Genomic DNA, 17,685 nt, shown 5'->3' with positions numbered 1-17,685 from the left:
TTTGAAAAGAGAATGTTGCAGACAACATCCCATTTATCCTAAAATGTGCTAATGGGTTAGTGTACAAGATCCATATCATTCCCAAACCAAACCAGGAGATTATTTTAAACAGATAAGTCCGTTCTATATTATTTGAGTGCCTATTCAGCATCTAAGGACAACCACACCTCAGGAGTATCACGTATTTGAGCTGCATACATAAGATCATACAACAGTCAAGTGTTATTTTCTGAGGATCTTTCCAGAACAAATTCCATCTATTTCTTGCCAACTATGTTAACACCCCAGCAAAGTGCCAAGCCAGTATCTTGGAATAAAGCTCATAATCTGCATTGATCAATGATATGGGTCTATAATTTGCTACCCAACTGGGTTGGCATGTACTACTACAGTGGCACCTGCCAACAGCCCCTCCAACCTCTCTAATGAGTCTAGAGCATTCAACAGCAAGCACAGTTTAGGAGTCAGTAGTTTGGCAAACACCCTGTAAAATTCAATAGGAAGACAATCTGAACCAAAAGCCTTGACAGATGGTAGAGACTTAAGGGCCTCCTGAATTTCCTGATCCATGATAACACCATCCAAGAACAATCTTTGTTCTGCAGGTATGACCAGATGATCCAAATCCTGTAAGAACCCGTCTACCTGCTACTGACCACAATGCATATAACTCTGCATAATACTTATGAAAGTATCCTACAAGATCTCCTGTAGAAGTTACCTACTGATCATCTTCAGTCTGCAAAAGATGGACATATTGCCTCTCAGAGTGACCCTACAAATGCTGTGCTAGCAAACACCCTATATTGTTAGACCTGTCATAGTAACTGGCAGACTGCCAGAACTGATACAATCCAACCTGCTATATTGATGACACATTTTTTAAGAACATACATAAGAACATAAGCATTACTATACTGGGACAGACCGAAGGTCCATCAAGCCCAGTACCCTGTTTCCAGCAGTGGCCAATCCAGGTCACAAGTACACGGCAAGAACCCAAAAGAGTAAAACTGATTTTATACAGCTTATCCTAGAGATAAACAGTGGATTTTCCCCAAGTCCATCTTAATAGTGGCTTATAGACTTTTCTTCAAGGAAGTTAGCCAAACCTTTTTTAAACCCTGCAAAACTAATTGCTTTTACCACATTCTCTGGCAACAAATTCCAGAGTTTAATTACACAATGAGTGAAGACATATTTTCTTTAATTTATTTTAACTTTACTACTTACTAGTTTCATTGTGTGCTCCTTAGTCGTAGTATTTTTGGAAACAGTAAACAAGCGATTCACATCGACCCATTCCACTCCACCCAGTATTGCAAAGACCTCCATCGTATTTCCCCTCAGTTGTCTCTTCTCCAAGCTGAAAAGTCCTAGCCTTTTTAGCCATCCCTCATAGAGAAGTCATCCCATTGCCTTTATCATTTTTGTCACTCTTCTCTATACCTTTTCTAATTCCGCTATATAATTTTTGAGATGTAGTGACCAGAATTACACACAGAATTCAAGGTACAATTGCACCATGAAACAATACAAAGGCATTGTAGTTTACATAGTTTATTAAAACTTGCTATACTGGTCAAGCTGACTAGCAGAACTGGGTGGTTTACAATCAATAAAATACAATAAAAATAAGAGTGGAAAATAAATACAAACTCAAATAGGAAAGGGAGTAACAGAATCAACCAAAACATTCACAACATTCCATTTTTTCCCTAATAATTCCTAACATTATATTTGCTTTCTTAGCCTCCACTGTACACTGAGTAGAGGGCTTCAATGTGTCATCAGTGATGACATCTAGATCTTTTTCCTGGGCAGTGACTCCTAATGTGGAACCTTGCATCCTGTAGCTATAGTTTGAGTTCCTTTTCCTACATTCATCACTTTGCACTTGCTGACATTAACCCCCCTGTTTACTAAGCTAAAGTGAATCGGCTGTGTCAGTATTAGCACATGGCAGCCACTAGCGTGACTTAGTAAATAGGGGGGCTAAATGCCATCTGCCATTTGGATGCCTAGTTTCATAAGGTCCTCATAATTTTTCACAATCTTCATGCTATTTAACAACTTTGTGTCATCAGCAAATGTAATTATTCCCACACAAATCGGGAGATGGCCGGCGATCTCCTGAACCCGGCGAAATCGGTATTTCGATTATACCGATTTCGCCGGGTTCAGGAGATCGCCGGCCATCTCCCGATTTGTGTGGGAATAATTACATTTGCTGATGACACAAAGTTGTCGATTTTGACCGGGTTCAACTGCTTCCCATCGCAGAGCCGGCGAAACATCAAGGGGGCGTGTTGGTAGGGTAGTGAAGGCAGGATGGGGACAGGATGGGGGCATGCTCACGAGATGGTCGGCTTCGCCCAATAATGGAAAAAAGAGCCAGACTTGACAAGCATTTCGCCGGCTTTACTTGGTCCCTTTTTTCTCACGACCAAGCTTCAAAAAGGAGCCCCAACTGACCAAATGACCACCGGAGGGAATCTGGGATGACCTCCCCTTACTCCCCTAGTGGTGACCAACCCCCTCCCAACCAAAAAAAACCAAAAAACTTTTTTGCCAGCCTCAAATGTCATACCCATCTCCCTGATAGCAGTATGCAAGTCCCTGGAGCAGTTTTTAGTGGGTGCAGTGCACTTCAGACAGGTGGACCCAGGCCCATCCCCCCCACCTGTTCCACTTGTGGTGGTAAATGGGAGCCCTCCAAAACCAGGGCCGGTCAAACCCGGTAAGCAAGGTAAGCACTGCAGGAGGGTGCCTGCCTTCAAGGGTGTCACTTTGCAAGCAATCAAGCTCTGCTGAGTATCTAATTTCTGCTGCTCATCTCAGTCTGGCTCCAAAGCTGTCAGCTCTCTGTCCCGTCCCCTCCCCCCTCCCAAGCACAGAAATATCCTCCTTGTGTTTGTCAGAGGACGTCACTGCTCCAACTGAATCTGGCTCTGAAATAACTTGTGGGAGCTCAGCTAACCTCTGTCCTCTGCCCAGAGAGGGCTCAGACAGAGACAGCACAGCAGAGCCTGGACCTTTGTTTTGTCAGAGACTGCTGTTTAGTGCTGCACCTGACCCACCCTTTTCCACCCCCACCCCAACACAGCAACTCACAGGACAGGAGGGCTAGATGCCTGCTTTCAACTCCTAACCATCACCTATCTCTCATTCCCACTTCAGTAACTCCTGTTAGTCTGTCCAACTCAGATTGTAGAATATGTTAGTTTATGCTGATTAAGTCTGTCCTAGCTAGATCCTAAGCTGTGCTCGATGGGAAGGCTATTGTGCTGCATGCAGAGTCTAACTTCTTAGGATTTCAGGTTAATTTTTGAAGAATTTGAAGAGGGGCTATCTCTGTTCTACATGTGTGACTGCAAGGCCAAGTGTCTGAATAGGGATCTGTTTGTTAGATTCTGAAATTTTGATAACACATTGTTTTTCAGAGTTGGTAAGATTGTCTGTTCTCCTAATTCCTGGTCTGTGTGCTAAGTTATTTTTCTTCTATACTGGTGTAATATTTTCAATGATGCCATGGCTGGTAAAAGGGGTGTGTCTACTGTGGGGGCAGAGCTATAGTGATCCCGCCTCTGGATGGGTAGGGGCGCCGACTAATAGACTGCAGGAGGGCGCTAGAAACCCTAGGGCCGGCCCTATCCAAAACCCACCCAAAACCCACTGTACCCACATGTAAGTGCCCCCCTTCACCCCTTAAGGCTATGGTAATGGTGTAGAGTTGTGGGGAGTGGGTTTTGGGGGGGATTTGGGGGCTAAACAACCAAGGGAAGGGAGCTATGCACCTGGGAGCTATTTTTAATTTTTTTTTTTAATTTTTAGAAGTGCCCCCTAGGGTGCCCGGTTGGTGTCCTGGCATATGAGAGGGGCCAGTGCACTACAAATGCTGGCTCCTCCCACAACCAAATGCCTTGCATTTCGCCGGGTTTGAGATGGCCGGCATTATTTTCCATTATGGCCAAAAACCAATGCTGGCCATCTCAAACCCGGTGAACTCTGACATTTGGCCGGGCCCAACCGTATTAGCGAAGAAAAAGATGGCCAGCCATCTTTTTTGAAAATATGGTTGGCTCCGCTCGCTTGGGGCGCCGGCCCCGGAGATGGCTGCCCATAGAGATGGCCGTCGCCGTTCGATTATGCCCCTCTATATGAGACTTTCCCCTAACAAAGTAACACATTATAGTTGTCTATTCTTGCACAAACATCTACATTCTTGTATTGCACTAGCTTGGTTAAAGTAGATAAGCGCCGTAATTATTTAACAGTATTTCTAGAATGAGCAGCATAAAATGTATCATACTGTTTTGGGATCTTGCCAGGTACTGTCTCATTAATACATGCATATGTATATGCTCAGTAATTTTAGGCTTCTTTTACAAAGCCGCGCTAGCAATTACTGAACAGCAAATGAGAGGAAGCCTATTCAATTCCTATGGACTTCCTCTCATTTGCCATGCTGGAATCGCTAGCACGGCTTTGTAAAAGAAGCCCTTTGTTCTTTATAATAGTCTCTACCATTTTGGCTTGCACTATCAGATTAATTGGTCTATTATTTCCTATATCACGACTGGAACCCTTAAAAAAAATTGGTATCATGCTTGATTTTAAAGATAAATTACATATTACTAACAATAGTTCTGCATGTTCATTTTTTCAGTTCTATCAGTACTCTGGGATATGTACCATCCAGTCCAGGCAATTTGCTCCTCTTTAATTTATCAAATTGCCCCATTAGGTCTTCCAAGTTTATGGAGATTTGATTTCAATTTCATTGAATACCATTTCTGGAACTGGTATTTCCCCCACATCTTTCTCAGTGAAAACCAAAGCAATGAGTTCATTAAGGGCCTGTTTACTAAACTGTGTTAGCATTTTTAATGCACCTACAATTAGCGCTTGAGCTAACTGTGTAGGCACCTATAGGGATGTTGTAGGCACGTACATGGTTAACATGCATTAAAAACACTAACGCGCCTATAATGCGGCTTAGTAACGAGGACCCTAATTCTCTCTGCTATGGCCTTGTCTTCCCTGAGTGCCTCTTTTACCCCTCGGTCATTTAGCAGTCCAAGTGACTCTTGTACTGGCTTATTACTTCTAATATATCTAAAAAGTTTTTATAATATCATTTTGCCTCAAATGCAATCTTCTTTTCAAAGTCTCTCTGTGCCTTCCTTATCAGCCGTTTGCCTTTGACTTGCCATTCCTTATGCTGTTTCCCATTATTTTCAGAATGGCATTGTCCTTAGTGTCCCTGTGGCCTCCTCTAAATCTTTAATTTGTTTATGCAATCCAGTAAGCAACAGTTGTAACTGCTCGTGTTGGCCTATTGAATAAGCTATGATCTCCTCACATAGAGTAACTTTGAAAGCATCCAACTAATTTAAAATATTAATATCTTCTGGGACATTGTTCTGAAAGTAACTTTCTATAGCTCTAGAAACATGCTGTTGGAAGGTCTCATCTAACAGTAAACCAGTATTAAGCTGCCAACTTCTCTGAGAACCTGAATGATCAGACAGGATAAGAGAGAAAATAGAAACTGCATGCATAATCAGGAATCAAAGTATTTGACAACAAAAAGAAATTCAACTGTTGAGTATGAATAGTGTGGTAAAGAATTAAAAGTATGTAATCTTTAGCTCCTTGGTGATGTAATCTCCAGGTATACATTAACCCATTAGTTTCCATAAGGGATAAGAGAATCTTATGAGATCTCCCCTGCTGAACTCTCACCTTGAATATTCTGTGCAAAAAGGGTTCTATGAACAAGTTAAAGTAACCTCCCATAATCAGAGGCAGTGTGGTTTCCATCGTTAATAATTCAGCTAAATCCTTGTAAAATTGGTGATTATCCACCATGGGTGTATAAATATTGAGAAGCCTAAAGTGCTGGTTTCCTATTCTCACTTCAACCAATATCCGGAGACCATCTAAGTCAGAATGCTAAGATACTAGCTGAAGATCATAGGACTTCCTAAGTAAAATAGCCACCCCATTTCTCTTCGGGTCTGTAGGAGAATAAGCTAGAACATTATTCCTTGGATTCTATATACTGTGACCTCAGCTGCGTGCACAAATACAGATGTATTCTGTATTTGCGTATGCAACCTAATTAGTTAACAAGCCAATCAGTGCCTATAATTACCACTTAACAAGCAATTATTGACACTAGTTGGCATTAATAAGAATTTACGCACACAACTGTCTAAGCATATTCTACAACATGATGCATGTAAATTCTAAGTCACATAGTTGAAAAGGAGGCAGGTCATGGGCATTTCTAAAATCTATGCACATTGTTATAGAATACACCTGGACTGCGTCTAATTTAGACGTTGGCATTTACACCACATTTTACATGGTGTAGCTGCCCACATCTAAATTTAGTCATGTGGACGGGCACTCACATATTCTAACATATGTGCTGAAATGTAGGCCTATTCTGTAAAGTATACTTACATTTAGGGCTAGGTGTATTTTGTTTTTGTGCTGATTTTTTAGGTGTGATATGTAGAATCTAGTCCTACATTTAGAATTAGTAAGCTTCAAAGATTCAGCATGAATAAGGTGCGGCTTTTGAAAAAACACAAGGTTTTCCTATTGAGCATAAAAGTAACTTAACAATTTCTTCCTCTTAATGGGATTGTTTATATAATTATTTTTAAAATATACATCTGAAAGATCATACCTAGAACATAAATCAAATTCAATATAAGAAGCTGAGGACAAAGTGGAACAATAAAACAGCAAGCTACGCCAAAATTGAAGAAGGAAGGCTCAGTATAGATTTCAAAGTACAAACAGGGCAGCAACAGGTTGCTATAACAGCAGAAGCCCTCTCCATCCCTGAGAGCATATCTAAGATCCCCTCCCACTTATCCTGAACAGTTCTTCACCCCCTCTACCCTCCCCACACTCATACCATTAATCCACCCCACCCATAATAACTCCAAAGTCCCCCTAAAGAAAGTATAACAACATAAGAGGATCCCCTAATGCAATGTGCAATACTAAGCAAGGCATAATTTTTTTATTTATTTATTTATTTACTTATTTGTTTGTTACATTTGTATCCAACATTTTCCCACCTATTTGCAGGCTCAATGTGGCTTACATAGTACCGTAGAGGCAATCGCCAATACTGGTATGAACAAATACAGAGTGAAGTTGTGGTAAAGAAGAGGTCATGTGTGACAGACATATTGGGGAATCATAAGGACGAAGAGTTAAGCTATGTCTAATACGAGTTTTGGTCTTGTTGTGTTGCAGGGTTAAGGCATTTAAGTTGGATCATTAGGGTATGCCTTTTTGAACAGGTTGTTTTTTAGTAGTTTCCGGAAGTTTAGGTGGTTATATGTTGTTTTCACTGTGCTTGGTAATGCATTCCATAGTTGTGTGCTTATATAGGAGAAGCTGGATGAGTAGGTTGATTTGTATTTGAGTCCTTTGCAGCTTGGGTGGTGGAGATGTAGGTATGTTCGTGATGATCTTGATATGTTTCTGGTTGGTAGGTCTATGTGGTCTGTCATGTATCCCGGGGCTTCGCCGTAGATGATTTTATGAACCATGGTGCAGATTTTGAACGCAATGATTGGAAGCCAGTGTAATTTTTCTCGTAGGGGTTTTGTGCTTTTGAATCTCATTTTTCCAAATATGAGCCTGGCTGCTGTGTTTTGAGCAGTTTGGAGTTTCTTTATGATTTGTTCTTTGCATCCCACATAGATTCCATTGCAGTAGTCAAGATGGCTTAGAACCATAGATTGTACCAAGTTGCAAAATATTTCCCCCGGAAGAAAGGTTTCACTCGTTTGAGCTTCCACATTGAGTGGAACATTTTTTTTGTTGTAGCTTTCGCTTGGCTCTCTAGTGTGAGGTTTTGGTCGATTGTGACTCCGAGAATTTTCAGGCTGGCTGATATAGGGAGGGTGCAATCTGGGGTAGTTATGTTGGTGGGTTTATATGTGTTGTATTGGGATGAAAGGATAAGGAAGTGTGTTTTTTCTGTGTTAAGTTTTAGTTGAAATGCATTCGCCCATGAGTTCATGATGTTTAAGCTGAGTTTGATTTCTTTGGTGATTTCAGTTAGGTCATGTTTGTAAGGGAAGTATATTGTGACATCGTCTGCATATATGAACAGGTTAAGGCCTTGATTGGATAAGGACTTGGCTAATGAATCCTGCAATATCAAAACATTTTAAGCATGGTTCAGGAACAAATAAAATATTAAACATTGAATAGTCTTCCAGCTCATCCATAAGATTCTGACAATCACCTTCAAGGCCCTCTGCTTAGGTTCTCCTCCTTATCTGGCCAACCTTATTACCCCTTACTGTCCTGCACATGCTCTCCAGTCTGCTTTTGACTCCTGTCTTTCTGTGCCACCTGTTCACTGTGCCCATCTCAATTCTACATGCCATTCCTCATTTTTTGTCTGGTTCCTTTTCTCTGGAATTCTCTACCCCCGCTCTGACACCTGAGCTCTTATTTCCTCATTTCTGCTGTTGCCTTAAAGCCAACTTATTACCTGCAGCAATTTGTCCATTAAAGCACACAGCATTTATCTATTTACATTTTACTCACACCTTTTTCAGTTGTAGCTCAATGTGAGTTACATTCAGGTACTCTGGATATTTCTGTGTCCCAGGAGGGCTCACAATTTATGTTTGTACCTGAGGCAATGGAGGGTTAAGTTACTTCCCCAAGATCACAAGGAGCAGCAGTGAGATTTGAACCGGCCACCTCTGGATTGCAAGACACTAAGACTCTAAAGTCAATGGAGTGGAGGAGTGGCCTAGTGGCCTAGTCAGCCACCTGGAATGTCACCACATCAACTATACTTAAAAATTGGTTTGCCAATCATACTGCTACAAAATCTAAATGCTCCAAATTATGTAATGGCAAACGTTTAGCTCTTAAAACTCTAATGCCACACATTATTGAAGCTACAATCTTGACGGGATGTGCCAAACAACAGCACATTTTTATATCTAAAATTCATCTTATTCCATCTGACTATCAGATACAGTTCCAAAAACTGTAGTTTCCAGTTCAACTAGTCTTTGCAATGTCGATAAATAAGGCTCAAGGTCAAATGTTAAAAGTCACAGGTGTCAACTTACAAAACCCATGTTTTTCACATGACCAATTGTTCAAGAGTTGACTCAAATAAGTCTTTATTTGTATATGTTCCAAATCAAAAACAAAAAATGTTGTCTATCAAAATACGCTCAATCTCATATTATGAATTATATTAAACATATTTAATATTTATCTACTCCTGTGTGTTCTATATACATATACATATATCTATACCTATTCTTTATGTTTCATTTCTTGCATTAAAGACATCAAACAAAATGTAACAACCATCATAAACGAGTTAAAAATACATACTTATACAGTTGTATTACACAAAAATAAACCTTGCTTTTCTCAGTTACATAGTACTAACCTATCGCTGAGCAATGCCAGCAGGGACAGCTAATTTGTTTATAAGAAAGATAGAAAATCTGGAAATTTTAAATATGAATTTTAAAATTTAAGATTTTTTAGCTGTCTGGTTTCCAGATTTGTAGCACCTAGAGATTTAATTCATCGCTCTTTAACCATAGATTTGAAATGTTCAAAGATGAATTTACTGCCTTTTCAGAAGTTGTACTATTTATCTACATATACTCGAGAAAGTGAAATAGCAGAGTAAGGGGGTTGGATACCGCAGAGATTTTGGAATTATTTCAAGTTGAAGTTCTGGGAAAAAGTACATTTCTTGTCTCTTTTGTCTTTTTACAAGATAAGAAGGCTAAACCTCTATGAGAAAAGCTACACTGGCTCCCACTTAGAGAACGCATCATGTTCAAAATATGCACCCTAGTTCACAAAATCATTCACGGAGACGCCCCAGCCTACATGTCAGACCTGATAGACTTACCATCCAGGAACGCTAAAAAATCATCCCGCACAGTCCTCAATCTTCACTTTCCCAACTGTAAAGGTCTAAAATACAAACTAACGCATGCATCAACCTTTTCCTACATGAGCACACAATTCTGGAACGTGCTGCCGCGCAACTTAAAAACGATCTTTGAACTACCGAACTTCCGCAAACTATTGAAGACCCATCTCTTTAACAAGGCATATCACAAAGATCAACAAATGTGAACTCCTATACATACAGTAGTGGAAATAAGTATTTGATCCCTTGCTGATTTTGTAAGTTTGCCCACTGACAAAGACATGAGCAGCCCATAATTGAAGGGTAGGTTATTGGTAACAGTGAGAGATAGCACATCACAAATTAAATCCGGAAAATCACATTGTGGAAAGTATATGAATTTATTTGCATTCTGCAGAGGGAAATAAGTATTTGATCCCCCAACCAACCAGTAAGAGATCTGGCCCCTACAGACCAGGTAGATGCTCCAAATCAACTCGTTACCTGCATGACAGACAGCTGTCGGCAATGGTCACCTGTATGAAAGACACCTGTCCACAGACTCAGTGAATCAGTCAGACTCTAACCTCTACAAAATGGCCAAGAGCAAGGAGCTGTCTAAGGATGTCAGGGACAAGATCATACACCTGCACAAGGCTGGAATGGGCTACAAAACCATCAGTAAGATGCTGGGCGAGAAGGAGACAACTGTTGGTGCCATAGTAAGAAAATGGAAGAAGTACAAAATGACTGTCAATCGACAAAGATCTGGGGCTCCACGCAAAATCTCACCTCGTGGGGTATCCTTGATCATGAGGAAGGTTAGAAATCAGCCTACAACTACAAGGGGGGAACTTGTCAATGATCTCAAGGCAGCTGGGACCACTGTCACCACGAAAACCATTGGTAACACATTACGACATAACGGATTGCAATCCTGCAGTGCCCGCAAGGTCCCCCTGCTCCGGAAGGCACATGTGATGGCCCGTCTGAAGTTTGCCAGTGAACACCTGGATGATGCCGAGAGTGATTGGGAGAAGGTGCTGTGGTCAGATGAGACAAAAATTGAGCTCTTTGGCATGAACTCAACTCGCCGTGTTTGGAGGAAGAGAAATGCTGCCTATGACCCAAAGAACACCGTCCCCACTGTCAAGCATGGAGGTGGAAATGTTATGTTTGGGGGTGTTTCTCTGCTAAGGGCACAGGACTACTTCACCGCATCAATGGGAGAATGGATGGGGCCATGTACCGTACAATTCTGAGTGACAACCTCCTTCCCTCCGCCAGGGCCTTAAAAATGGGTCGTGGCTGGGTCTTCCAGCACGACAATGACCCAAAACATACAGCCAAGGCAACAAAGGAGTGGCTCAGGAAGAAGCACATTAGGGTCATGGAGTGGCCTAGCCAGTCACCAGACCTTAATCCCATTGAAAACTTATGGAGGGAGCTGAAGCTGCGAGTTGCCAAGCGACAGCCCAGAACTCTTAATGATTTAGAGATGATCTGCAAAGAGGAGTGGACCAAAATTCCTCCTGACATGTGTGCAAACCTCACCATCAACTACAGAAGACGTCTGACCGCTGTGCTTGCCAACAAGGGTTTTGCCACCAAGTATTAGGTCTTGTTTGCCAGAGGGATTAAATACTTATTTCCCTCTGCAGAATGCAAATAAATTCATATACTTTCCACAATGTGATTTTCCGGATTTAATTTGTGATGTGCTATCTCTCACTGTTACCAATAACCTACCCTTCAATTATGGGCTGCTCATGTCTTTGTCAGTGGGCAAACTTACAAAATCAGCAAGGGATCAAATACTTATTTCCACCACTGTATATCCAGTACTGTCTTGTAATATTTGCTTGTCAAACTACTACCATGTTCTATCACTATCATGTACCCAAGATCCTTCTGTTATACTAAATGTATATTTTCTTATGTATCTTCACTACTCATGATGTATTGTAAGCCACGTTGAGCCTGCAAAGAGGTGGGAAAATGTGGGATACAAATGCAATAAATAAATAAATAAAATTATAGATATGGCAATGTTATTTTCTTGGGAGAAAATATTTTGATATTTCTGGATGTTTCCAGATGGACTCAGACAAAATAAGGGTCCTGTTTACTAAGCAGCGTTTTAGGCGCGTTAACGTTTTTAACACGTGTTAACCATGTACGTGCATTAACCATGTATGTGCCTATAATATCCCTATTGGCGCCTACATGGTTAACGAGCGCGCTAAGTATAGGCCCGCTAAAAACACTAATGCACCTTAGTAAACAGGGCCCTAAGTTCTTAGCTATGTGTTAGTCTATTATTTCTTTAGAAGCTACTTTCTAACTGCCTTTTTCCTGTAAATGCTTTAGGGCCCTTTTACTAAGCTGCAACAAGCACTAGCGCATGCTTACTGCAGGTTAAAGTCCCTACCGCGGGGTGCGCTTCGGTGTCCTGTGGAAATTTCAGGATTGGTGTGCACTTCCCACATGCTAAAAATGCTTTTTATTTTTCAGTACTTGGGGCATGTTTGGGGATGGAGAGAAGACGTATTCTATGCTAATCAGTTACCACAGCTACATCAGCACGCTCCAACTGATTAGCACAAAATTAGCCCAAGAGCCCTTACTGCCTAGAAAATAGTTGTCCTTAAGCACTCATACTCTAATGGGGAAATTAGGTCGTGGTCATTTAGAAAATGGGAAATATGGCTATTTTACAGCCATGCTAAAAGTGGCCTCAGTGTGCAGGAAAGCCTTGCATTAGTGATAGTTAAACATGCTAGTAAAAGAACTCTTTTATTTCTCATCAAAATAATAGATATATTTTCTTCAAACCTGCACAGTTACAATATTTCTTGGAAGGAAAAAGTGTCTTGAAAATATCTGTTAATCATCTCGGCCTGTTTAGATCTGTATTACCAGCAGAAATTCACTGTATTAACTTTTTGATGTTTTCCTATTATTTAAATTCCAGTTTCCTATGGCAGTCAATAGAAACAGAATAAAATAAAATAAAACATAGAAAAGAAAATAAGATGATACCTTTTTTATTGGACTAACAATACATTTTTTGATTAGCTTTCGAAGGTAGCCCTTCTTCGTCAGATCAGAAATAAGCAAATTTTGATAAGTAACAGCATATATAAGTGAAACATCAAAGTATTTCAGTGACAGTCTGAAGGGATGAGGGAGGATGGGCTAGGTGAGAAACAGAGAGGGCTGAGAGGATAAGGGACAGGGAGATATGCATGGTGATCAGAGGGTGACAAAGCAGTGAAATTTCATGGTTTATAATGGGCTAGACAGCCCAGATCTTTGTTAAGTCCTGTCTGGTGGGTGTCAAAATATTTAATCATTTTGACTTCAAAGGTCTTGTGTTCCTGTATTGTTTTAAAGTTTCCCTTAAGTATTCTCACCATAAAATCATTACTACAGTGTTCTGGTTTTGTAAAGTGCTGTCCAACAGAGGTAACATCCTGGTTGGCACTGGCATTTTTCATATGATTTCTATGCAGATTAAATCTCTTCTTCAGCATCTGGCTTGTTTCTCCAATATAGCACCCTTCGTCACATTTTTTACACTGGATGACATATACTGCATTGGAAGATGAGAATGTGAAGGATTCCTTTATATTGAATATTTTTCCTTTGTGAATGACACGGGGTCTTGTGAAATGTTTTGGCATAGTTTGCAGCTGGATATATTGCAAGGATGTGTGCCAATCTCTTCTTTATGGGTCTCTGTTGAGAGCTTGCTTCTCACTAGCTTGTGTTTTAAATTGGGTGGCTGTCGGAAGGCCAGCACTGGTGGGGATGAGAATTAAATCAGTTGACACGCGAGGCGTGTCATCAGTTTTCTTTTGTTCCGCGTTATGGTTCCCTGAGGAAGAATCTCGAAACGGGACCGTTGGAATCTACACGTGAGCAGGAACAGATTGGGACTTATACAATAAAGATAAGATAAGTGGCTTTTGGCACGTTTACATGCAAGCTGGTATTGATGGTCGATGCATGAATTTACAGCATTGCACTAAGATTTTTGGACATATGATTTGAGTGTTTGGTTCTATTAAACAGCATAATTTTTTTTTAATTTTTTTTTTCATTGGGGTTTTTTTTTCAGTCAATGATGACTTGTTGTGCGTGCCATAGGTTTTATGTTTAAATGTTTAAATAATTGCCGCACTTGTTGAGACTTTTTCCCCCTGTGATTTTTTGATATATAGACAGTATTACTCTGCTTATATTGTTTTTTGATGTTTCAATATTATTAGCAGTAGTGTGGATCTGAATATTATTTTTGTGTTTAACATTTAGGTCTGGACATTTGAACAGCTATAGAGCTTGTATAAATGATCCCACCTTAAATGTATGTACATTTTCTGCCATTTGAATTAGTATTCTGTTATGAAAAGTAGGCACCTACTTTTCTTTCTAGAATTGACTTAAAATAGGTGCCGTGATAGCACAAGTAATGAGTGCCCCATTATAAAAACACATTCCTCGTGTATATGTTTAACAAACCTAGGAGATCTTTTACTAAGGTGCGCTAACAGATTTAGCAGTAAAAAGGGGCCTACACTAGCATCAGCACATGTTTTTGATGCGCTGAGGCCCCTTTTTACCGCAGCAGGTAAAAGGCTGGCTTTTTACACAAAAAGAAATGGCCATGCGGTAAGTGAACAGCTAACCTGGCGGTAACCGGGTAAGCACTGGTGCTACAAAAATAGAAAATATTTTTGTAGCACCAGAAATGGCACGTGACAACCCTATAGTAAAAGGGCCCCAGTGTGCACTAAATGCAAAGAAGTCCATAGGTATAAAATGGGTGTTCCTGATTTGGGCGTTTTCAACTGCGATAATGGAATGTCTAAGGACGTCTATACTATTTTTCCATTATACCTACCTGATTTTGGATGACTTCATGAGGGCGTTCAAATTCAGATTTGGACGATCCTTCGATTATGCCCCTCCACGTGACTTAGAATTTAGGTGCACCATGTTACAGAATACGCTTAGCGAGTTCCGCACAAAAATCTTAATGCCAATTAGTGCTGATAATTGTTTGTTAACATCCACTTAATAGCACTGATTAGCTCGTTAACCAATTACGTTATGCACATTGTTATAGAATACACCGATTTCCACATGGAAATTAAGGCGCCATGTATAGAATCCCGGGGTAAGTGCTCATGTAGTAATTTTTTTAAAGCGCTGCATGCTGATGGCAACATTAGCACATTACAATTAATACAAAATTAGAAAATAAACCATTTCCCCCTGATTCTATAAAGGTTGCCAAAATTGTGTGTGCAGGTATGCTCCTGATCCTGATTAGCGAGTGCAATTTAATAGAATAATGAGCTAATTAGTGCCAATAATTGGGTTTTCAACAAGCAATTACTGGCACTAATTAGATTTAATTGGGGCTTATGCGCGTAAAGTTAGGAGTGGGATCCATGCCTAAAATTTACACCTGACCTAAAAAAGAGGGCATGGAAATGGGAAGGTCATGGGCATCTTGGGGCAGATAGGGGGTGGATTTGAGTTACATGCATAATTGTAGAATAACAGTGCTCCACTTATAAATTTAGGCACGGGAATTTGCACCACGTTTCCGCTGGTGTAAATAGCCACGCCTAAATCTATACATAACCACTTTGCTTAAGAGTTAATTCTGTAAACTATGCCAAACTTTAGGCATGGCTTATAGAATACCGCTTAATCATTTTTTTGCACAATTTATTGGGCACCATATAAAGTGCACTCCGGTTAAGTGCAAGGGCTCCAGACTGGATTTTTACTTGCACTTAACTGGAGCATGCATATAACCAAAGTTACCATTTTCACACCATTATTTAAGAAATCACACAGAACCAGTGTAGCTTAACATATTTATTACAGTACTGCAATTGGACTGTTAACAATTTTCTGAAAAAGATCAATAAAACATAAATAAAAATTTGGCAACACAGAGCTAGTATTATTTAAAAGGTATTTAAAAAATGTGTAATTGTTTTCTGTACAGTGTATTGTCTATTTGTATTACAGACAAGGTTCCTCAGGTCATAATACTGTTCATAACTCTGGTAGCCTTTACCCACTAGAAAAGCTTTTTACAATGTCTAAGCTTTGTAATGCAGCAGCAAATGTCACAGTGGGCCTTGCTTCATGCTCACTGCCAACTTCCACCCCCACTGGCTCATCATCTGTGTCTCCAGCACCCTCAGCAAATCTGACCAAATCTCTTCAGCATTTATTTCCACAGATATTTGCAGGTCATCATCAACAGCCACAAAGCGGTCAAACTCCTCTGGAATAACTCCTGCTGGGAGATCCACAGTGGATGCAGGATTCTCATCATCATCATCATAACATTCTTTCATAAAACTAGCCTGTTTGTAGCATTTGGCAATTGTACTTTGGGTAACACGATGCCAGGCCTCCTTCTGCATGTGTAGTGAGTCCAGTAGGCTTAGCTTTCAAGTCAACTTGGCCGCTCTCTTGCCAATGTTTTAATTATTGTCCCCATCAGATGGCACAGTACCAGTGCTCTGTAATGCTTCTTGAAATTGGCTGGATAAGTGAAATTGTGTTGGGTGGTAGGAACACAACCTTATCGTTTGATAGTCTAACGTCAGCGCTATGTGCTGCACAGTTGTTACATAGCATCAAAACTTCACGCTTCTGTCTATGCATTGTGTTATCCAATTTTTTCAGTAATTGCAGCCAAATTTCTCAGATCATCCAACATTTTTGTTTGCCTCATACACCACTGGGAGTTGTTTAATATTCTTGAAGCAACATGGCTGTTTACTTTTTCTGATTCACTTCCATCCATGTTGCATGAGAGTCTTTCCTTCGCAACTTTTTTCTGGCCACTTCAGCCTGCTTGAATGCCAACATCCCATCTGGAATAGCTCTCCAATAAAGACCTATTTCATCTGCACTGAAAATGTCACATGGTTGGTAATCTTTCATGATGCTCGGTAGAACATTTGATATCCATCTCTCAGCACACATTTCATCTGTATCTTGTTTTTTGCCATGCTGTTTCTTAAACTTGGTGCTGTGTCTTACTTTCCATTGCTTTAGCCATCCAACAGTTTAATTGAAACAGTCCAATCCAAGGTTTTTTTGTAAATGATTGGCTTTCTCTATCAGTAGGTGAGTAATGATGGGAAACTGACGGCTTCTTGCTTGTGAAAACCAGTGAAGAAGAGCTCCGTCCACGTCTTTTTCTTTTCCAGTTCTCTTGTGTTTCCTTTCAGGATTGGTGTTATTCTGCCAATCCTCAAGAAGCTTGTCATTCTGCTTGTATATGCATGAGATTTAACTTGGATGCATCCCTTACGCTTTTTCAATGAAACCTGATATTCCTTATTGTCCAGTCATTTTATAATATTGATCCTATCTGCGAGTGATAGCGCTTTACACATGCACGGTGACAAGGCCATTACTGTGCAGACAGCACGTTTAGATGCTCAGTTCAACTTTACAGGCCACACTTTTGGTACTCCGTCACCACTATAGCCCACAGTTTTGATAGATATACGTAATCAAACTTGCATTTATGGTTATTGGAAGAGGAACAAAATGGTGGGTACCATCCTTCTTCATTTGGCAAGCGGACAAGAAAGAACATGGCGCTCACACAACCTCTTCACTCTGCACATCACAAGCTATTAGCCAATAAAGGCGAGAGAGAAAAGAGGGAGGACTGCTCATTCAACCTTATT

Source organism: Microcaecilia unicolor, chromosome 4, assembly GCF_901765095.1.
Source record: "Microcaecilia unicolor chromosome 4, aMicUni1.1, whole genome shotgun sequence".
In the NCBI taxonomy this organism is placed as follows: Eukaryota; Metazoa; Chordata; class Amphibia; order Gymnophiona; family Siphonopidae; genus Microcaecilia; species Microcaecilia unicolor.
This window is presented reverse-complemented; position numbering follows the sequence as displayed.